The sequence below is a fragment of the Euleptes europaea genome, chromosome 4, assembly GCF_029931775.1.
Source record: "Euleptes europaea isolate rEulEur1 chromosome 4, rEulEur1.hap1, whole genome shotgun sequence".
Lineage (NCBI taxonomy): Eukaryota > Metazoa > Chordata > Lepidosauria > Squamata > Sphaerodactylidae > Euleptes > Euleptes europaea.
Genome location: NC_079315.1, coordinates 5564674 through 5586477, shown reverse-complemented (window position 1 = coordinate 5586477; position 21804 = coordinate 5564674). Strand labels below are relative to the sequence as shown.

General features: G+C 49.7%; 1 protein-coding gene across 1 annotated transcript in view; it reads left to right on the top strand.

Moving 5' to 3' along the window:
* The first annotated feature begins 288 nt into the window (after positions 1-288).
* TRPC4 (transient receptor potential cation channel subfamily C member 4) overlaps positions 289-21804 on the top strand; it is a 130963-nt gene continuing 109447 nt past the window's right edge. Inside the window, exon 1 of the mRNA XM_056848067.1 lies at positions 289-349. The gene's annotated coding sequence lies outside the window, so the exon portion shown is untranslated. The remainder of the gene's footprint in view (positions 350-21804) is intronic.

Genomic DNA, 21804 nt, shown 5'->3' with positions numbered 1-21804 from the left:
ATCGCCGCCGCCCCCGCCGCCCGTGGGGACGATCCCTGCCCCCCACCCCGGCCGCCCAGGGCCTGCAGGGGGCGCCGCGGAGAAGGAGGCGCGCTGGAGCGCGGCCAGCCCCGAGCAGCAGCAGCAGCCGGCGGCGGCGGCGGCGCTTCCCCGGCGATGGCTGAGCCCCGGCCGGCCGGCGCTGCCCTCCGCTCCCGCTCGCCTGTTGCGCGGCTGCCGCGGAGCCGGGCAGCCTGAGCCAGAGCGGCGGCCGGACTCTGCCCAGCGGCGCGGCCGAGGCGGAGGCAGCAGCCGCCGCGCCGGGAAGATGCAGCTGCGCCTCCGCGCCGGGCTCCCCTTCTCAGCCCCGGTGAGTCCTGCGCCGCGCGGAAGGGGGCTCCGCCGTCCCAAACTTGGGGGAGGGGGGGTCCTTGATCCCATTTTTTTGGGGGGGTTCCTTGGTCTCAATCTTTGGGGGGGCTCCTTGGTCCCACTTTTTTTGGGGGGGGCTCCTTAATCCCAATGTTTGGGGGGGGCTCCTTGGTCCCATTTTTTTTGGGGGGGGCTCCTTGATCCCAATCTTTGGGGGGGGCTCCTTGGTCCCAATTTTTTTGGGGGGGCTCCTTGATCCCAATGTTTGGGGGGGCTCCTTGGTCCCAATCTTTGGGGGGGCTCCTTGATCCCAATCTTTGTGTGTGTGGGGGGGAGATCCGCGGTTCCAGTCTTGGGGGCGCTCCGGGGTCTCAAACATGGGGGGGCTCCTTAGTCCCAATCTTAGGGGGGTCTCCTTGGTCCCAATCTCGGGGGGGGCTCCTTGGTCCCAACCTTTGGGGGTCTCCTTGGTCCCAATCTTGGGGGGGGCGTTCCGGGGTCCCAATCTTTAAGGGAAGGGGCTCCTTGGTCCCAATCTCGGGGGGGGGGGCTCCTTGGTCCCAATCTTGTGGGGGGGGGACTCTCCACTGTCTCATACTTGGCCGGGGGTCCGCGGCGGTCTGGAGGTTTCTCTGCCCGGAGGAGCCTCCAGTTTAGCAATCCTTTCCTCTAAAAGTAAATTCGACTTAGGATGTTTCGCGTTGGAGAAAAGAGAGGGGGGCGTCGGAGTAAGTAGCGCCCCCCCGGAGGCTCTGGTCTGGGGGCTCCAACATTAACACCCCCCTTCCTGGGGCAGCAGCCCGCACGAGTGCTCCAGCCAGGGAAGCCCCGGATTCCTTCTGTCAGCTGGGGGGGGGGGAGCTGAGGAAGGGTCCCTGGGCACCTTTCTAGAAAGGGGGAAGGGGGCTCTCCTTTGGCCCTTTGGGAAGACGCGTGGCTCATCTGTGGCTCCTCCGAGTTGAACACATGAAGCTGCCTTGTACTGAATCAGACCCTGGTCAGCCAAAGTCAGTATTGTCTACTCTGACGGGCAGCAGCTCTCTAGGGTCTCAGGCAGGGGTCTTTCACATCACCTGCTTGCCTGGTCCCTTTAACTGGAGATGCTGGGGACCGAACCTGGGACCTTCTGCATGCCAAGCAGATGCTCTGCCACTGAGCCACAGCCCCTTTCCAGGGTCTCAGGCAGAGGTCTTTCAGTACAGACTTTGATGGACCGAGGCCTTGGTTCAGTATAAGGCAGCTTCATGTGTTCATGTCTTAAGCCATTTTTGGAAGAGCCGTGGCTCAGTGGTAGAGCCTCTGCTTGGCATGCAGAAGGTCCCAGGTTCGATCCCCGGCATCTCCAGTTAAAGGGACTAGGCGAGTAGGTGATGTGAAAGACCCCTGCCTGAGACCCTGGAGAGCCGCTGCCGGTCTGAGTAGACAACACTGACCTTGATGTACCTTGATGGTCTGGGATGGTCCCCCCACCCAGTACTGTTTGCCTTTCTTCTCAAGATTATCGCTGGGCGAAAGCATCCCTCCAAACTGCAAACTATGGTTTCAGCAAGCAGGTTCTTTGGAATTTGGACTGACTCAGCTCTTATGTGGTTTTCTCCTTGGGAACTTCTATCAAAGATGGCAATACTGACTTGGATGGACCAAGGGTCTGATTCAGTAGAAGGCAGCTTCATGTGTTCGTGTGGCTTCTCTCAAGCAGACATCTGAGGCTACTGGATTACATTGGGGAGGGGCTGTGGCTCAGTGGTAGAGCATCTGCTTGGCTTGCATAAGGTCCCGGGTTCAGTCCCTGCCATCTCCAGTTAAAGGGACTAGGCAGGTAGGTGATGTGAAAGACCTCTGCCTGAGACCCTGGAGAGCTGCTGCCGGTCTGAGTAGACAGTACTGACTTTGATGTACCTTGATAGTCTGATTTAGTATAAGGCAGCTTCATGTGATTTTGCGGGGGGGGGCACTGAGTCTCTGTAATGGCAGCCGGTGTGCTTTTTTTTGGGGGGGGGGCTCATTTGAAGAGAATCAATGCCATGCTACGACTCTGAACTCTCCTCCTTCCTGGAGCTTCTGTCAACCCAACCCCCACCCCTAGTCCCTGATACCCATTGTATGCTGGGGGGGGGGCTCAGCAGTTTCTTGGGCTCTTACAGGAGGGTCTTGAATAATATAATAGTTGATGGGGACAGACCAGGGCTTAAATAGGCAAGAAACCCCTCCCCCCACCCAGTATTGTTTGCCTTTCTTCTCAAGATTATTGCTGGGCAAAAACATCCCTCCAAACTGCAAACCATGGTTCCAGCAAGCAGGTTCTTTGGCATTTGGACGGACTCGGCTCTTATGTGGTTTCCTCCTTGGGAACCTCTATCAAAGATGACTAAAAATATTTTATTGCCTTTGGAGAAGTCAGCATCGGATAGAGAGTAGATAAACGTGCGTGAGCTAGCACGGATCTTGGGAAGAATCTTGTAGCGTTGGGGGGGGGGAGAGAGAGAGAGAGAGAGAAAGAAGAGAGAGAGAGAGAAAGAAGAGAGATAGAGAGAAAGAAGAGAGAAGAAGAAGAGAGAGAAGAAGAAGAGAGAGAAGGAGAGAGAAGAAGAAGAGAGAGAAGAAGAAGAAGATAGAGATAGATAGATAGATAGATAGATAGATAGATAGATAGATAGATAGATAGATAGATAGATAGATAGATAGATAGATAGATAGATAGATATACCAGCAAGTGAAGGAAATGGCAAAGAACTCCTGTGAAGGGAGCAGGGCAGACTGACTTATATGGTCAACAGACCAGAGGAATTCATCAGTGTGTTGCAGTCACTAAACTCCAGCATGGTTTGGCTATATTGCAGAATCTTAACGGTGCTAAAAAGAAGATGCTGAGGGAAACAGGACAGACCTGGCTAAGGGATGCTGCAGAGTTGAAGAATTGCAAACTTCACTACTGGGCAGCTTTGTTTTTTTCCGGATTGCACCTCCAATAGCCTCTCTGCTGATTTCTGCCAGACCTGGCAGCCAAAATGTGTATGAGCCATGAAGGAGAGATAGCCAGAGTCTGCTCAGGATTAGAAGTTCCCTCTCTAGGAGGTAGAATCATAGAATCATAGAGTTGGAAAGGACCACCAGGGTCATCTAGTCCAACCCCCTGCACAATGCAGGAAATTCCGAACTACCTCCCCCCCCCACACCCCCAGTGAACCCCTTCCATGCCCAGAAGATGGCCAAGATGCCCTCCCTCTCATCATCTGCCTAAGGTCATAGAATCAGCATTGCTGACAGATGGCCATCTAGCCTCTTCTTAAAAACCTCCAGGGAAGGAGAGCTCACCACCTCCAGAGGAAGCCTGTTCCACTGAGGAACCATTCTGTTAGAAAATTCTTCCTAACGTCAAGACGGAAACTCTTTTGATTTAATTTCAACCCGTTGCTTCTGATCTGGACCATCTATCTATCTGTCTGTCTGTCTGTCTGTCTGTCTGTCTGTCTGCCAGCATGGTGTAGCGGTTAAGAGTGGTGGTTTGGGGCAGCAGACTCTAATCTGGAGAACAGGGTCAGTTTCCTCACTCCTCCACATGAAGCCAGCTGGGTGACGTTGGGCTACTCACAGCTCTCAGCCCCACCTACCTCGCAACGTGTCTGTTGTGGGGAAGGGAAGGTGATTGCAAGCCATTTGATTCTTCCTTAAGTGGTAGAGAAACACATGAAATTGCCTTATACTCAACTACACCCTTGGTCCATCAAAGTTAGTATTGTCTACTCAGACCGGCCGTGGCTCTCCAGGGTCTCAGGCAGAGGTCTTTCACATCACCTACTTGCCGAGTCCCTTTAACTGGAGATGCCAGGGATTGAACTTGGGACCTTCCGCATGCCAAGCAGATGCTCTACCATTGAGCCACAACTCATCTTCACTACTGATCTTGATGGACCGAGGGTCTGATTCAGTATAAGGCAGCTTCGTGTGTTCATGGGTGTCCATCAAAGTCAGCATTGTCTACTCAGACTGGCAGCAGCTCTCCAGGGTCTCAGGCAGAACTTGTAAGAACATCCACGCATTTGTTGTTTGGCTTCTTCCTCAACTGTATCTTCGGCAGAACTCTAATCTTATCTGCCTGGTTGCTGAGTAATGCTGGCTCAGAGATGTCTCATTATTGCCTTGTTATATCATAAAGCAAACTTTGTTGGCCTCAACGAAAGTAACACTAAGAGATAATCTGCACTTAGGCTGCGTGCCCATTTGGGGTCCAGAGACTGGACTATTCCCAACAGTTTACTACTGGCAAGGAGATTTTTAAGGAATATCTTGAGAGACAGAGACTACTAATAGTTGCTTTTTGCTGAAGGACTTACTATGAGGCTGCATATTTGGTCAGTTTCACCACGTGTGTTGGTCAGTTTCAAGGGCAGATGGTCAAGGGCAGATGTATCATTCAGGAAGACCTGGAGTTTCTCTTCCACCGCTGTCTGTTACCTTGCCCAGAAAGGGCAGGTTAGGGACTAGACCAGTGGTTCCCAAAGTGGGCAGCACCACCCCCTGGGGGGGATTACCTAGGGGGGCACTAAGAGGCAAGAGGGCAGCAGGGGGCGCTAGAGGTGGGCCCCTTCAACTGTGTTGTTCACTCATTTACAATAGATCAAGCTATGACACTGTGCTTGCAAATTTGGTGGATATCAGAATGTTTTTCCAGACTTTGAAGAGCTGGTAGCGCTGGATCAAGTTCATCAGTTTTGTTGAATAAATTTCAACTAAAAAGTTGTAATTTGATTTTGAATAGATGTGCCATTAACTGTTTTGAAATTATATTGTTATCTTCTTTAGTTAGTCACGCAAACCCCTACTTTGAATAATGCTTTTTTATAGGATAGGGTAGGGGGCACTGGGGGTTGAGTTTGTGGAACCAAGGGGGTGGTGGCCCAAAAAGGTTTGGGAACCACTGGACTAGACACTAAGTGGACACGTCATTCTCCAGGCCCCAGATCATCCTCGTTGCTCTCCTCTGTACCCACTCGATTCTGTCCACATCCTTTTTGAAGTGGGGCCTCCGGAACTGCACACAATACTCCCGGCGCGAGCCTTACCATCTGCTTTGCTTGAGGGGGAATATAAGAAGACACCCTGGGAAGAGAGATTCTGCCCTTCAAATCAGGGGACTTAGAAACTGTTGAGCATGCCCTCCTGAACTGCAATTTCTATACATTACCCCGTTCAAAGTTTATTGAGCCCCTCTTATCGAGATTGAGACCTGACAGGGCAGATGAAAGGATTGAGATGCTCCTACAAGGGGGTAATCCTTCAACCACTCTCCAGGTTGCGAAATTCTGTTTAGCAGCAATGAAAATTCGTCGCCTTAGAACAGCGCAATTGACAGATGTGTCCCAGCTGTAATTCTTTTTAAAATGTTTTAAAAATGTTTTAAGACTCGGACTGTAATTCTGTAATTGTAAGAATCTATTAGTCCATGCTTTTCGTTTTATAATGTTTTGACTGGCTAAGTGCCGCAAATAAATTATCTATCTATCTACTCCAGGTGCAGCTTGACCAATGCAGTGTACAGCGGGACTATGACGTCTTGCGATTTGGATGTTATGCCTCTGTAGATGCACCCCAAGATCGCATTAGCGCGGCAATGATGTCACTTCTGGTTTAACCCCGGAAGCGCCAGCATCGCAACGGGGACGCTCTAGCACTCTTCTCCCCAAAACTCAATGGTTTCCATAGAGTTTTTGGAGGAATGTGCTAGAGCGTCCTACGAACCCAGAAGCGGGGTCATTACCCACAGCCCCGACCCCACGAAGCTGCCATCAGTGGCATGGGGGGGGGGCTGGCAACCCTTTTGGGCACCCCCGTTTTAGCTTGTGAAGGAGGCATCCCATGAAAAGAACATCCTAGCAACTGTGGTGGTGGCAGTTGGTACTCAAAGCAGCAATGAGTCCCCCGTGGGCCCCTGTTCAGTCCGCTTCTCACACTATACTGCAGGCGGAGAGAGAGAGAGAGAGAATCTGGCTGTTTTTTGCCTGAGGGAGCAAGGAAATGCTTCCTTCTCTTGTGTCTCCTCTTCGCTTTTAGCAGAGTAGGAAAGTGTGACACTGTAAGTGAGCAGAGGAATCATGCTCTTTGCACTAGCCCTGGAAAGAGTTTGATTCCCCCAGATATAGAACACTGCTCCGTTAGTCCTGGAGCCTGTGCTCTTTCCTTGGCACATGCCCCTGATCAGGGGGAGATATCAGGACCACTCCCAGAGAGCCAGCGTGGTGCAGTGGTTAGGAGCGGTGGACTCTGATCTGGAGAACCGGGTTTGATTCCCCACTCCTCCACATGAGTGGCGGACTCTAATCTGGTGAACTGATTCTCCTCCACATGAAGCCAGCTGGGTGACCTTGGGCCAGTCACAGCTCTCTCAGCCCCACCTACCGAACAGGGGGTCTATTGTGGGGAGGGGAAGGGAAGGTGATTGTAAGCCAGTTTGATTCTCCCTTAAGTGGTAGACAAAGTCGGCATATAAGAACCAATTCTTCTCCTTCTTCTTCTAAATGGGTAACGTCTGTACAATAGAACTGGATCATTAAATGAACTAAGGTCTCATCCTAAGCAAATCCCCCCTCCCCCCTGGTCTGTTTCTGGTTTCTGCCTTTGCAATCTTTGTGGGTTAGGTGATTGGATTTGATAGGCTGAGGTGAGAATTTCTGCTGCCGTTGGGCTTCGCACTCGGGGTAAGGCAGAATCGCGCGATTTAACCTGACAGAGTCTCTGCTTGTTTCTTTCTCTTCCTTCGGGCTGGGTTTCTCCAGTTTGAAGGGATATATATTTTACCTGCGATGCCTTTTGTAGCTAATCAGTGCCGGCATTTTAAAAAAAACCCACGGCCAACCTTTTTCTTTCCATAGAGGCTGTGAGTCTTTTCCCTACACCCTTTGTTACAACAGACTGTATCTTCAACTTGGAGTAGTGGTAGAAAGAGTATGTACGCTCCAATCACCCTACTGTATTCTCTACTAGTAAACTCCCATCCCATGTGCAGATGTGTATGGAAATGCGAGGGGTGCCGGCCTCCAGGTGGGATCTGGGGATCCCCCAGAATTACAGCTCATCTCCAGCCTACAGAGATCCGTTCCCTTGGAGAAAATTGATGCTTTGGAGGGTGGACTCTATGGCGTTGTGCCCTGTCCTCCACAGGCTCCATCCCCCAAATCTCCAGGAGTTTCCCAGCCTGGATCTAGCAACCCTACACCCCCAACCCTGACCAGAGGCCGAGGCAGGGAGGCCTGGCAAGCATAAGAAATGAAGCAATAGATGTGGTGATGGAGTGGGAAGAGAAATGAAAGATGTCTTTCCTTTGTGGCATCCTTAGCCCGGTTTTTCTGCCCATGTCGTTCACTTCCAGCGTGGTGTCGTGGTTAAGAGCGGTGGTTTGGAGCAGTGGAGTCTGATCTGGAGAACTGGGTTTGACTCCCCACCCTTCCACATGAGCGTGGGAGGCTAATCTGGTGAGCTGGATTTGTTTCCCCGCTCCTACACACAAAGCCAGCTGGGAGACCTTGGGCTAGTCACAGTCTCTCAGCCCCACCTACCTCACAGGGTGTCTCTTGTGGGGAGGGGAAGGGAGGGTGATTGTCAGCCGGTTTGAGTCTCCCTTAAGTGGCAGAGAAGGTCGGCATGTAAAAACCAACTCTTCTTCTTCTTCTCCTCCTCCTCCCGCACCATAACACTTGTTGCTCTCTCGTGGCCTCATTTGGCCCTTCCACTCAGCCCCTCTCTTTCCCTCTTCCCTTCAGTCCTGTCTGTGGTCCGTGTGGTGGAGGAAACGCACACTGCCTTTGTGATGTAGTTCCTGAGACTGTTTGCCTCTTTCCTCCTGGGGTGTGCTGATGGGCAGATGGGCAGAAAGATGCATGGATACCCATGCGTTGCTAGTATGGCTCAAGCACGGCTTCCCCACAAAGTAGGGAATTCTACTCCTGTTCCCTGTGGATTTCCGAAGGTGGGCAGGGGGTAGGGTTGCCAACCATCAGGTCCTAGCAGGAGATCTCCCGCTATTACAACTGATCTCCCGCCAATAGAGATCAGCTCACCTGGAGAAAATGGCTGCTTTGGCAATTGGACTCTATGGCGTTGAAATCCCTCCCGAAACCCCGCCCCCTCAGGCTCCGCCCCAAAAATATCCCTCCAGTTGCGAAGAGGGACCTGGCCACCCTAGCTGGGGGTGCACTTAGGGTTTGGAAAAAATACCTGGTGTGTTTTGGGGGTGGATCCTGAGGAGGGTGGGGTTTGAGGAGGGGAGGGACTTCAATGGGGTATAATGCTATAGAGCAGGGGTGTCAAACATAAGGCCCATGGACCAAATCTGGCCCCTTGAGAGCTCTTATCCAGCCTGTGAGCCAGCCGAGGCAGCCCCCCCCCCCCGCCCCCCCCACTCTTGATCTGGGCAGTTGAGGCAGGGCCCGGCCCGACCAAGTGACATTTATTTCATATCCAGCCCTCGTAACAATTGAGTTCGACACCCCTGCTGTAGAGTCCACCTTCCAAAGTGGTCATTTCTCCCTCTCGTCTGGAGATCATTTGTAATAGCGGGAGATCTCCAGCTACCACCTGGAGGTTGTGACAACAGCAGCACGGAGGCTCACACTAGACGTGAATATACTGTTTCAAAATTGTATTCAACTTAATGACAGCAAATATTGGCAATATTATAACTCAAAAAACAAGCATTACATCATGCATAAGTACAGAAACAACTCAAGGTAAGTACAAAGTAAATTTTCTACACCAACAGAGACTGTTTACTCTCATACCACACGTCTGTGGCGGAATTTCTGTTGAACCTTTTCAGGGTGCCTCCAATTGAGCGCATCATTTGTTTGGGTGTAGAAAATTTACTTTGTACTTACCTTGAGTTATTTCTGTACTTATGCATGATGTAATGCTTGTTTTTTGAGTTATAATATTGCCAATATTTGCTGTCATTAAGTTGAAAACAATTTCGAAACAGTATATTCACGTCTAGTGTGAGCCTCCGTGCTGCTGTTGTCACAACTACGTTATCATCAGCATAGGTTGTATGTTTGTTGAGACCACCTGGAGGTTGGCAGCCCTAGCCTTCCAGATCCTAGTCTGATACTCTAACCACTACACCACGCTGGCTCTCTATATGCATGGGATTTAGCTTCGATGGGGGGTGGGGAATGGCTCCATTTTACATTTCATGGTTCCGAGCTGCTGGAACTTAACCAGTTTAGATAGATTTGGGGCCTCTCCAATGTCACTCCTTCCAGCTTGAAAACATGAAGCAGAAATCCTTTATCTCTGGGCAGGCTGCGATGCCCTGTCAGATGAGGCAGCTGCGATTTGCTGGAGGCTCCGTCTCCCTCTCGGCAGGATTTCCCCTATATCTTGTGGCCGCGGTCCCGTCGTTTCCACAATGGTTCTTTCGCCTCGAATTTACATAATTTGCTCATGAGCGACGGACTGCTCAGGCGATGCGGCTGCCAAAACAACTGCATTTCTGTGTTTTCCTCTCACGTCCTCTACTCCCCCCCCCCCCCAGTCTCTTTAGAAACCAGACATGGTGCGTTTTGATTTTTCTGACTGGCAAGATGATCTGGACTGGCAAAGACTTATTCGGATGCCTGGAGGGGGGGAGGTGTCTTGCCATGCACTTTGCACAGGGGTCTCCTTTTATTGGGGGGAAATTAGCTGGAGACCAATAGAGCGTAGTAATCTTTGAACCAATTTATGCGCCAGATGAGCAAACCAATGGAAAAATTCCCAATAAAGAAGCGTTTTATGAATTTGAAGGGTTTTATTAAAAGTAATCAAAGCTGTTGCGCGCACGCACACAAAATTCCCAACACATACAGAGCGAAAAAAGCAAAGGTTTGAGGGGTGGTCACAAGGATAAAAGGGTCCCAGGGGGGTTATAGTTACCTTCCTGAAGAGCGAGGTCGTAGATAGAGGCAGCTGCGAGAAAGCAAGTAGCAACCAGCACTACTAGCAAGGAAAACGATACGCACAAGTATTCATGGCTACTAGTAAAAATGGATACTAGTCATGACGCCTACCTATTCTCCCCAGTATCAGAGGAGCATGCCGAATATATTAGGTGCTGTGTAACCCAGGCAGGACAGTGCTGCTGCAGTCGTCTTGTTTGGGGGCTTCCTAGAGGCACCTGGTTGGCCGCTGTGTCAACAGACTGCTGGGCTTGATGGGCCTGGGTCTGATCCAGCAGGGCTTTTCTTATGTTCTTATGATGCATACTTATTATTTCCAGGATCAGAGGAGCATGCCTATTATATTAAGGTGCAGTGGAGCACAGGCAGGATAATGCTGCTGCAGTCAACTTGCTTGTGGGCTTACTAGAGGCACCTACTTGGCCAGTGTGTGAACAGATTGCTGGACTTGATGGGCCTTGGTCTGATTCCTCATGGCCTTTCTTATCATCTTACGTTCTTATCGTGGCTTCCAGTTTGGATCCAGGAAAGTGGATCCAAACAATAATTTCACACAATACAAAACACAAAAAACAATTTAAAAAACACATAACCTAACATATATACTTATATACTTCAATACTAAGACAAGACAATTCTGTATAGCTATCTGAAGTGGGCCTGTGATCTATATAACTTCCATTATTCTGAAATCATAAACTAGTTATGCAGAGTGTATATATAACTGCTAAGTAAGCCATTATCCATGATACCATATAGTTCTCATGATAGTTAAACTATTACATCTGAAGACAAGCAGCGATAATAATAAAACAATAAAACAACTAACCAATATGTTTTAAATTCTATTGCAGTCATTTTGTATCAGCTTGTTAGAAAAAGATTTGTCGTTATACTAAAATCTTAGGTAATCATTCCTAAAACATATAAAGGTATCGAGTTATAGAACTGGAAATGAAGGTCTGAGAAGGTGAGTCAGAGAGGGCTTGGCTGGCTACAGGATGAGATTAGGTCCACCTGAATGGAGTTTGTGAGATCTGGCAGGATGCTTGCCATCTAATGCAGGAAGATGATAGCAATCCTAAATGCTTGTCTGTTGTCTCTTTGTTTGCCCTGCACCTCCATTGTCTTCTTGGGGGACAGCATGGTAAAACGAGTCTTAACTTAGAAGAAGAGGTAGGCGAGGCCGAGAGGGCTCGAAGAGAGCTGTGACTAGCCCAAGGTCACCCAGCAGGCTTCATGTGGAGGAGTGGGGAAACCAACCCGGTCCACCAGATTAGTACCTCCCCGCCCGCAATTTAAACCACTCTACAGACACTGGAGTTGACTGCAGCCCCTTGGCTCGGCAGCCTTCCCATAATGTTTTGTTGCCGGTCCCCACTTGGGCTTCTCGATTTGGTTTTTAATAACTGTTCCCACAATTTCCCCGGAACAGATGTTAGGTTAATTGGCCCATAATTTCCCTAGATCCCCCCATTTTTTAAAAAAACTGGCATTACATTTGTTGTTTCCAATCCTCCGGTGGGAAGAGCAATTTTAGGGACAAGTTGCATATTACAGGTAGGAGCTCAATTTCACATTTGAGTTCCTTCTCAGCCCCTGGACGCACACAGTCCAAACTGGGTAATTTGTTAGTCTTCAATTTGTCAGTCTTTAAGGTGCTACTGGACTCTTGCTCTTTTCAATTTGTCAATTAGCCCTAGAACTCCATCTCATATTGCTTCCGTTTAGCTCTGTGCTGCTTATCGGGTTTGTATCCCAGGAGCTTCCCAGGAGCTCCGGAGGGCAGCTGCGGTTTCCCTCTCTTCCGTTTTGTCCTCGTGACTTTGTGAGGTTGTGCCAGTGGCCCTTCTAGGGCTGAGCAGGAATTTGAACCCAGGTCCCAAACAGCGGGTTGCATCTAGAGGTGTGGTGGACTTCAGGGCAACCATGTTTAGCGGAGGGATGCGCCTGCAACAGCCACGATCACCCTCGAGCTAAGTTTTGGATCCCGTCACCCTGCCGCGGTCCGACTTGAGCTGCTGGTGGCTTTAAAGCAGGGGTGGGGAACATCAGGCCCGGGGGCCGTTTAAGGCCCGCGAAATCATTTGGTCTGGCCCTTTGTGGGTCCTGGCAGATCTCTAGCTCAGAAGTATCTAAGACTGGCGATCCGCCCCCTCCCGCGGACAGGAATAGCCTCTATTCAAGGCGTATGTGAGTTTGGGAAATCTAGGGTTGGTCATCTGGGGAAGCTGCCTGCTTGGGGCTTGGTTGGCTAATTTTTAAGTTCATAATTTTGTATGGCCTGCAAATGATGTTATAAATTTCCAAATGGCCCTTGGTGGGGAAAAGGTTCCCCACCCCTGCTTTAAAGGAATTCTCATTGTTTTATCTGGTGGTTTTTAGCAGTCTGCTCCTCAAATTCTCCTGTTCACTGCCTTGCTGTCAGCTTACTTTTGGAGAGCCAGTGGGGTGTAGTGGTTAAGAGTGATGGACTCTGATTTGGAGAACCGGGTTTGATCCCCCACTCCTCCTCATGAGTGGTGGAGGCTAATCAGGTGAACTGGATTTGTTTCCCCGCTCCTACACACAAAGCCAGCTGGGTGACCTCAGGCAAGTCACAGTTCTCTTAGAGGTCTCTCAGTGCCGCCTACCTCACAGGGTGCCTGTTGTGGGGAGGGGAAGGGAAGGTGATTGTAAGCCGGTGTGATTTTTCCTAAAGTGGTAGAGAAAGTTGGCTTATAAAAACCAACAACAACTCCTCCTCCTCCTCCTCCTCCTCTTCTTCTTCTTCTTCTTCTCCTCCTCCTCCTGGTTGCCAGAACCCTCTTTGCCACCAGTGGGAGGTTTTTGGGGCGGAGCCTGGGGAGGGCAGGGTTCGGGGAGGGGAGGGACTTCAATGACATAGAGTCCAATGGCCAAAGTGGCCCTTTTCTCCAGGGGAACTGATCTCTATCGGCTGGAGATCAGTTGTAATAGCAGGAGATCTCCAGCTAGTACCTGGAGGTTGGCAACTTTCCTCCTCCTTCTGGAATTCTCATTGTTTTATCTGGCTGTTTTTTGGCAGTCTGCTCCTCAAATTCTCCTGTGCCTTGCCGTGCTATCAGCTTACATGTGCTTGTCCATATAGCCTCCCCGCTCCTCTTTGTTAGTTGGATAAAGCTTCTTCAAGGAAACCGTCTTGCCCTTTTCTGGCTTCCTGGACTGTGCTCATTAACCACTCTGGCTTCCTCTCAGCACCTTTCTTAATTTCTCGTATGTATTCTGAGTTTCCATTAGTGCAGATCTAGGCTCCAGATAACTCCCAAGGCCCCATTTTAATTCTCCTTTCAACTTCATTTTCAGAAATCTTGAGAAGCTTCCGCTTCTGAAGTCAACTGTGGCTGTTTTGGGGCTCCTGGGGATGCTTTCGGTGTACATAAGCACCAGACTTACGAACGCTGCGGTCACTGTTCCCAGCTGGTTCAGAAAGCCAGTTTGGTATAGTGGTTAAGAGTGGTGGTTTGGAGCGGTGGAGTCTGATCTGGAGAACCGGGTTTGGTTCCCCACTCCTCCACGTGAGCGGTTGAGGCTAATCTGGTGAACTGGACTGATTTCCCCACTCCTCCACATGAAGCCAGCTGGGTGATCTTGTGGCAGTCACAGCTCACTCAGCCCCACTTACATCACAGGTTGTCTGTTGTGGGGAGGGGAAGGAAAGGTGATTGTAAGCCAGTTTGATTCTTCCTTAAGTGGGAGAGAAAGTCGGCATATAAAAACCAACTCTTCTTCTTCCTTTTTCTTCTTCCTGGTGCCCACCAAGTCAGGCCCCACCTGGAGTTCTGTGTGCAGTTCTGGAGGCCCCACTTCGAAAAAGATGTGGACAGAATGGAGCGGGTGCAGAGGAGAGCGACGAGGATGATCAGGGGCCTGAAGACCAAGCCCTGCGAGGAAAGGCGGAGGGAGTTGGGAATGTTTAGTCTCGAGAAGAGGATGTTGAGGGTCGACATGATTGCTCCCTTTAAGTATTTGGGTGTCACTTAGAGGAGGGCAGGGAGCTGTTCCTGGTGGCAGCATCTCGGAAGATATGCAGGATCGGCCCTGGTTAGTACTTGGATGGGAGACCACCAGAGCAGTCTGAGGTTGCTATTTAGAGACAGGCGATGGCAAACCACTTCTGGCCATCCCTTGCTTTGAAAACCCCATGAAGGGTTGCCGGACGTTTGCTGTGTGCGTTTGCTTTGTTTCTTCAAGCAGGAACATAGATCCATGGTATTCATTACATTTCACCTAAGGCTTCATCAGCCTCAAATAGTTTCTCTAGTCACCCAGTATACATCAGCGAGTTTTCCAATGCTTATGCTCAAGAGAGCTAAGTTAGTTTTCCAAGGCTTATTAATGAATACCATGGATCTGTGTTCCTCCTTTTGATCCGGTTCTGAGCATCTTGATTCAGTTGTGGTCCCCACCGGACATTTGGCATTACCCTTTTAAGGGAATTTCAAGAAACAGAAGAAGCCGGGTGCTCAACTTTGAGTTTACGGACAATACAAGTACCTATAAGCTGGATAGCTTGATGGACTTATCTGGTGGTGACTATTCTTTGTAAATACTGTAAATAATATACTATTATTGTTCAGCACCGTTGTTTGTTTGCATAGTCCTTGTTTGTGGCTTGTTGTTTTGAATACATTTGATATTGTTTGATATTAATTGAGCCTACTGTTGTACATTATATTGCACTATTTCAGCACAACTAGGAGTAATATTTTTTGGGTACTACCTGGAGGTTGGCAACCCTATGAGTAGATAATACTGGTCTGGTTAAGTAGAAGGCAGCTTCGTGTCTTCATGGAGACAGCATAGAAATGTCAGCTGCCTAGGATCAGCTGTACCCAGGTTTCTTGGGGTAAAGGGAAGATGACTGGGGAAGGCACTGGCAAACCACCCCGTAAACACAGTCTGCCTAGTAAACGTCGGGATGTGACGTCACCCCATGGGTCAGGAATGACCTGGTGCTTGCACAGGGGACCTTTACCTTTTACCTTTACAGATCACCGCAGCTCAATTACTGCCAGAAGCTAGGTTCAAGGGGCATATGGCCCCTATTCTCTCCAGCCAGTGTGGTGTAGTGGTGAAGAGTGGTAGACTCTGATCTAGAGAACCAGATTTGGTGTCCAGTGTTTCAGGATGCATATAACATCAACAAACGTGAAGAAAAGATCGGCTTAATCTCTACTACCGTCAGCTAAACCCGTCCGGTCAGATTTTGGTCATTTTATGTACTAACATCAACTGTTACGTGTTGGTAATATTTGAAATTATGTTTGTGCTTTTTAGGAAGCCTGTATTTTTGGCCTTGGGTTTTTAAATGCAATTGTGCACAATATATAATAAGAATAGATTTATTGGTTGTCAGAGTAGGTAGTGTTTAGCTCAACCCTTTTGGTTTCCCCTGACTTTCAGGCTGAGTTTCGGTTGGGGTGCGCCGGGCCAATCAGCCCCCGACCCAAGAATTTGAATTGGGCCAATTGGGGGGCTGTTGGTGCCGGGGGGGGGGGGTGGATGGATGGCTGGAGGGAAGTTTTCCCTCCGGTCCGCCCAGGGAGGATTTAAAGGGAGAGGTTTTGCTGGGCGGCTGCAGTTGCTGCCAGCTTTGGTCCCACCCACCCTCCCTGATGTTTCTGGTTATTGTAATTGTCACAACTTAGGGCAGATGGGCATGTGGGCTGGTTGGGCATGGGGAGGGGCCTGGTAGGTGAACATGCCCCAATGGCGGTAGGCGGTTCCGGAGGCCGCTCTACCAAGTGGCTTATGCCCAGATGGTTCCATTTCCTGCCATCCTTAAACCACTCCCAACGGGACCGCTGGGAAGGAATTTCACATCCAAGCCGCATTGGGGTTGGCCGATGATGACAGCAATCCTGCCCACATGCTATGCCAAAGTTGTTTACAGCTGTTAAATAAAGTTGTGGCCATTCCTTCCAACAAGTTGTTTTTGGTGTATTCTCTGGGGGTGGTTAAATTGGAGCTTCCCTCCCAGTACTAGTCCTGGGTCAGCCAGACCGCGACTTTGTCACGAAGCAGTTAGCTCCAGAAGCGACCTGCGCAAAGGTTTCACCATCTCAAAGTGATTCCATGGAATTAGAACAGGAGTCCTTCCCAGCCGATTCTTACTGACAGCGAGAAAATAGGCTCAGTTTGCATTCATTAATCTCGCAGTGGGAGACGGGTTGTGCAGAGACAAACCTTTACTTATTTCATCTCTTGTGTGTTGCTCTCCGTCTTATTTATTCACAGCAAATGGAATAGTCTTGTCACCAGCCCAACTTTGCTTCTGGAAAACTCCACACCCAATAATTAGCAATTGCAGTTGCCAAGAAACACCTTGGGCATAATCCATAGGGTTGCCAACCTCCAGGTACTAGCTGGAGATCTCCTGCTGTTACAACTGATCTCCAGCCGCAAGAGGTCGGTTCTCCTGGAGAAAATGGCCGCTTTGGCCATTGGATTCTATGGCATTGAAGTCCCTCCCCAAATCCCGCCCACCTCAGGCTCCGCCCCCAAACCTCCCACCGGTGGCGAAGAGGGACCTGGCAACCCTACCTGGAGAAAATGGGCGTTTTGGAATTTAGACTCTGTAGCATTATAACCCACTGAAGTCCCTCCTCTCTCCAAACCCAGCCCTCCTCAGGCTCCACCCCAAAATCTCCAGATATTTCCTAAACCAGAGCTGGTTCATGAGTTATGGGGAGGGGCTGTGGCTCAGTCATAGAGCCACCGCTTGGCATGCAGAAGGTCCCAGGTTCAATCCCTGGCATCTCCAGTTAAAAGAACCAGGCAAGTAGGTGATGTGAAAGACCTCTGCCTGAGACCCTGGAGAGCCACTGCTGGTCAGAGTAGACAATACTGAATTTGATGGACCAAGGGTCCGATTCAAGTAGAAGGCAGCTTCATGTGATCATGTGACCCCCCCAAAAAAGAACCCCTGTTGGGTAAAACGTGCCCATCCATCCCACTCCTTTCCCTCTGCTTAATCAGCAGCCGCACAGGTCTGTCTGGGTTGCCTATTACATAGACGGGTTGGATCCCCCGGCTGCGTGGGAGCCTCTGGCTGCGCTGGTGTAAAACCGCTCGAGGAGTGGCGGCGCTTTGCCAAAGTCATTTGGCTTGATGGAACACTTTCATTTCCTAAAATTAGGCAAGGCTGGCTCATGAGCCCCGCCACCCTGCCTATATCTTTAACATTTCCACGGCAACAGGAAGGAGTGGCGTGTCTGCAGCTGTTTCTCCTCCCGCCCCCTTCTGCTGCTGTTCCATTAGCTCCCCCACTTTCGTTACCTTAGTGTTGCCGTGTCCCTCTTTGGCACCGGTGGGAGGTTTTTGGGGCGGAGCCTGAGGAGGGCGGGGTTTGGGGAGGGGAGGGACTTCAATGCCACAGAGTCCAATTGGGTATTTCTGGAGCTGGCAATCCTATTCCGACCATCAGAGGTCACCTCGCTCTCCCCCTGCCTTTGCCCGCATTTTGCCCGCGTTTTCAGAGACCTGTTTTATCTCAAATTTGAAAACGCGGACAAAACACGGGGAAATGTGGGGGGAGAGCGAGGCGACCTCTGATGGTCGGACATGGCATGCATAACCAACACAAAAACCCAAAGTCATCAGAGGGGTGACGGCGAGGGAAATAGCCCTTCATAAAAGACCAATATCACAGGACGGAGCTGATCATTCGCTTCTGAAGGGAGGCAGGGGAACTGTGACCCACGGCGTAGCTCGGATTTGTTTTCCTCTGAAGCATCTTGTCAAAGGAACAAAACGCAGCCCAGAGCCAAATGCCTTTGAAGCCCAGCTCATACGCAGAACGTTACCAAATTTGACAGCTGCTTCCTGACTGCTTTTCTCTCCGAGATATTTCTCCAGACTACCTTATGGAAGGACAGCGCAGTGGAAACTTTGAGGTTCGGGATGAAGCCGATGCAGTTCTTTCCTAGGGCTTTCTGTCTTTCAAGAAGATGGTTGATGATATTGAGGTTGATGCCCTCTTCTTATTGAAGTCTGCATTTCCAACCCATTGGCAGGGCTTGGCCTAGCAGGAAATGCCAGATGTCTTAAGAACATGAGAACATATGCTGGATCAGACTAAGGTCCATCATGTCCAGCTGTCTGTTCACACAGTGGCCAACCGGGTGCCTCTAGGAAGCCCACAAATAAGACAACTCCAGCAGCATTATCCTGCCAAAGCACCTAATATAATAGGCATACTCCTCTGATCCTGGAGAGAATAGGTATGCATCATGACTAGTAGCCATTTTTACTAGTAGCCATGAATAGTCCTCTCCTCCGTGAACATGTCTACTCCCCTCTTAAAGCCTTCCAAGTTGGCAGCCATCCCCACATCCTGGGGCAGGGAGTTCCACAATTTAACTATGTGTTGTGTGAAGAAATACTTCCTTTTATCTATTTTTAATCTCTCATCCTCCAGCTGCAGCAGATGACCCCACGTTCTAGCATTATGTGGAGGAGCGGGGAATCAAACCTGGTTCTCAAGATTAGAGTCCACCACTCTTAACCACTATGTTTCCACGGGGTAATTGGGACCAACAGCTTGCTGAAATACGTGCATTTCATTTCAGAATTCCCCACTCAGCGCAGTTGGCTCACGTTTACGAAGGAGGGCCAAATTTCTTTCATCATCTCCTCCCCACCCCTGAGGATAAGAAAGTACACTAGCTTGAAAGCGCTGGAGAAACGATGAACAGACTCCTTCCTATAAGCCTAACAATAACATTGGGAAGTGTTCGGCCCATAGATGGATTGCGCGTGGCATCTCTGATCACACGTAGCTCGATACTTGGCAGGCCTGTTTGGGGTTCAGTCAAGTCAGAGACACCTCTGCCAGGAAACCTTTGAGACATTTCAGAACACTGCTCAACTATCCACCTGTTGTGAGCACCATAAAAAGTTGGGTGAAGATACCAGAAAAGGATTTCTGACTGCTGTGCGCTTTCCCTTTCCCCCTTCTGTGCATTAGTTTACATCTCCCGTGCCGTGAAGACGCTTGTAATTATTTAATAACAACCAGAGATTCAAAGTTCAGTGCTCTCATCAATTAAATTTTTAGGTATAAAATAGGACTGACGGCACTTCCCAAACAAATCTTGACAAATGCGCAGTGAAAAAAGGAAATTCGGACCAGCTGAACTGGGGAGCATATGAAAGGAGGAAGCCGATCCAGGCCGAGACAGAGAAAAACCAGGAGAAGGGAACTGTTTGACAGTTTCAAAGATGTTTATACTGTGAAAGAGGAGTGAAAAGCACAGTTTCGGCCCAGATCATCATATCACCTGGCTGCCTCCTCCTGTGAAATCCGATCACAGGGAGCTCAAAAGCCGCAAGGATCCTCAATGTGATTTTGTGCTTGGTTTGGAAGCTGATAAATGAGTTGTTCGTGGGAAGGACATCGCAGCGGCTTTCTGGTTACAGAACAGTGGGAGCTGCAGAGTGAACCTGAGACAGAGCATTGGCTTGGGGTGCAGGAGGTCCTAGGTTCAATCCCTGGCATCTCCAGTTTTCCCCATCCCCCTTCTGTGCATTAAATTGTGGCACTCCCTGCCCCAGGATGTGGGGATGGCTGCCAACTTGGAAGGCTTTAAGAGAAGAGTAGACATGTTCATGGAGCAGAGGGCTATTCATAGCTATTAGTAAAAATGGATGCTAGTCATGATGCATCCCTATTCTCTCCAGGATCAGAGGAGCATGCCCGTTATATTAGGTGCTGTGGAACACAGGCAGGGCAATGCTGCTGCAGTTGTCTTGCTTGTGGGCTTCCTAGAGGCACCTGGATGACCACTGTGTGAACAGACTGCTGGACATTATGGACCTTGGTTTGATCCAGCATGGCCTTTCTTATGTTCTTATGATGGATACCTATTCTCTCCAGGATCAGAGGAGCATGCCTGTTATATGAGGTGACATGGAACCCAGGCAGGATGCTGCTGCTGCAGTCGTCTTGTTTGTGGGCTTCCTGGAAGCACCTGGTCGGCCTCTGTGTGAACAGTCTGCTGGACTTGATGGGCCTGGGTCTGATCCAGCAGGGCCTTTCTTATGCCCTTATGTAACATTTTTTGCAGAGGTCAGTTGTTATGGCAGGAGGACTCTGCACAGCCTTCTCACCTTTTCGTACTTTGCACAGGATGGCGTGCTTGAGGAATGTTTTGATTTTTTTTTTTGAACACCCGACGTCCGCTTGATTGCTGACACATTTTATGCTACCTGACAGCATCTCTCCACCAGGGACCCTGAAATGCTCCTGAATGTGGAGAAGTTCTTCTTTCGTGAACTAGGAGAGAAAGGGTGCATTTAGCAGCAAAACATGTTTGCTGGAAATATCAGTTGTGGTTTATTTTTCCACACGTTAAGTGCTGATCAAAGGAGAGGGAGGGAAGTGGTAGAAGCTAGAGACGGTGGACTATACCACTTCAGAGTACAGACAGGGGGCATATAATTTTAATACTTCCCCCATGTAGCCCCCATAATTTGTTTAATAGCTAGCATATTGTAAAGATAAGTTGTCACTAGGGTTGCCAACCTTCAGGAACTAGCTGGAGGTCTCCTGGTATTACAACTGATCTCCAAATGATAGAGATCAGTCCACCTGGAGAAAATGGCCACTGTGGCAATTGGACTCTTATGGCAGTGAAGTCCCTCCCCTCCCCAAACCCCGCCCTCCTCAGGCTCCGCCTCAAAAACCTTCTATTGGTGGTGAAGAGGGACCTGCCAACCCCTAGTTGTCACCACGGTGTTCAGTTGCTGTGCCATTGCTAGCAACCCCTAGGAGACATCACTTCTGGCTATGTACCCAAAAGTGATGGGCCTCGGTCTGATCCAGCGTGGCTTCTCTTACGTTCTTATGGAGGATGGGGCTATCCATGGCTACTAGTCAAAATGGATGTTAGTCATGATGCATACCGATCCTCTCCAGCATCAGAGAAGCATGCCTATTATATTGGGTGCTGTGAAACACAGGCAGGAGAACGTCGCTGCAGTCGTCTTCTTTGTGGGCTTCCTAGAGGCACCTGGTTGGCCTCTATGGGAACAGACTGCTGGACTTGATGGGCCTGGGTCTGATCCAGCAGGGCTTTTTTTACGTTCTTATGATGCATACCTATTCTCTCCAGGATCAGAGGAGCAGGCCTATTGTGTTAGGTGCTGTGGAACACAGGCAGGATGCTGCTGCTGCCATCGTCTTGCCTGTGGGCTTCCTAGAGGCACCTGGTTGGCCACTGTGGGAACAGACTGCTGGACTGGATGGGCCTTGGTCTGATCCAGCAGGGCTTTTCTTATGTTCTTATGCAATATACCCTAGCTCTGGATTATGCCCCCCCTCCCTCGATCTTTCGATGCAAGCAGGCAAGCTACCCTCGGCTATTAGACATGTGGTTTGAAAGAACTGGCCCTGCAACGCCAATGTTTATTTACTTGAAAAGCCACAGCAGATTCCTGCCATTTAAAAATAGTTTCCATCTTGTGAGTCGAACACTAATGCTGGGTGCTCCTGTTTTAGTCT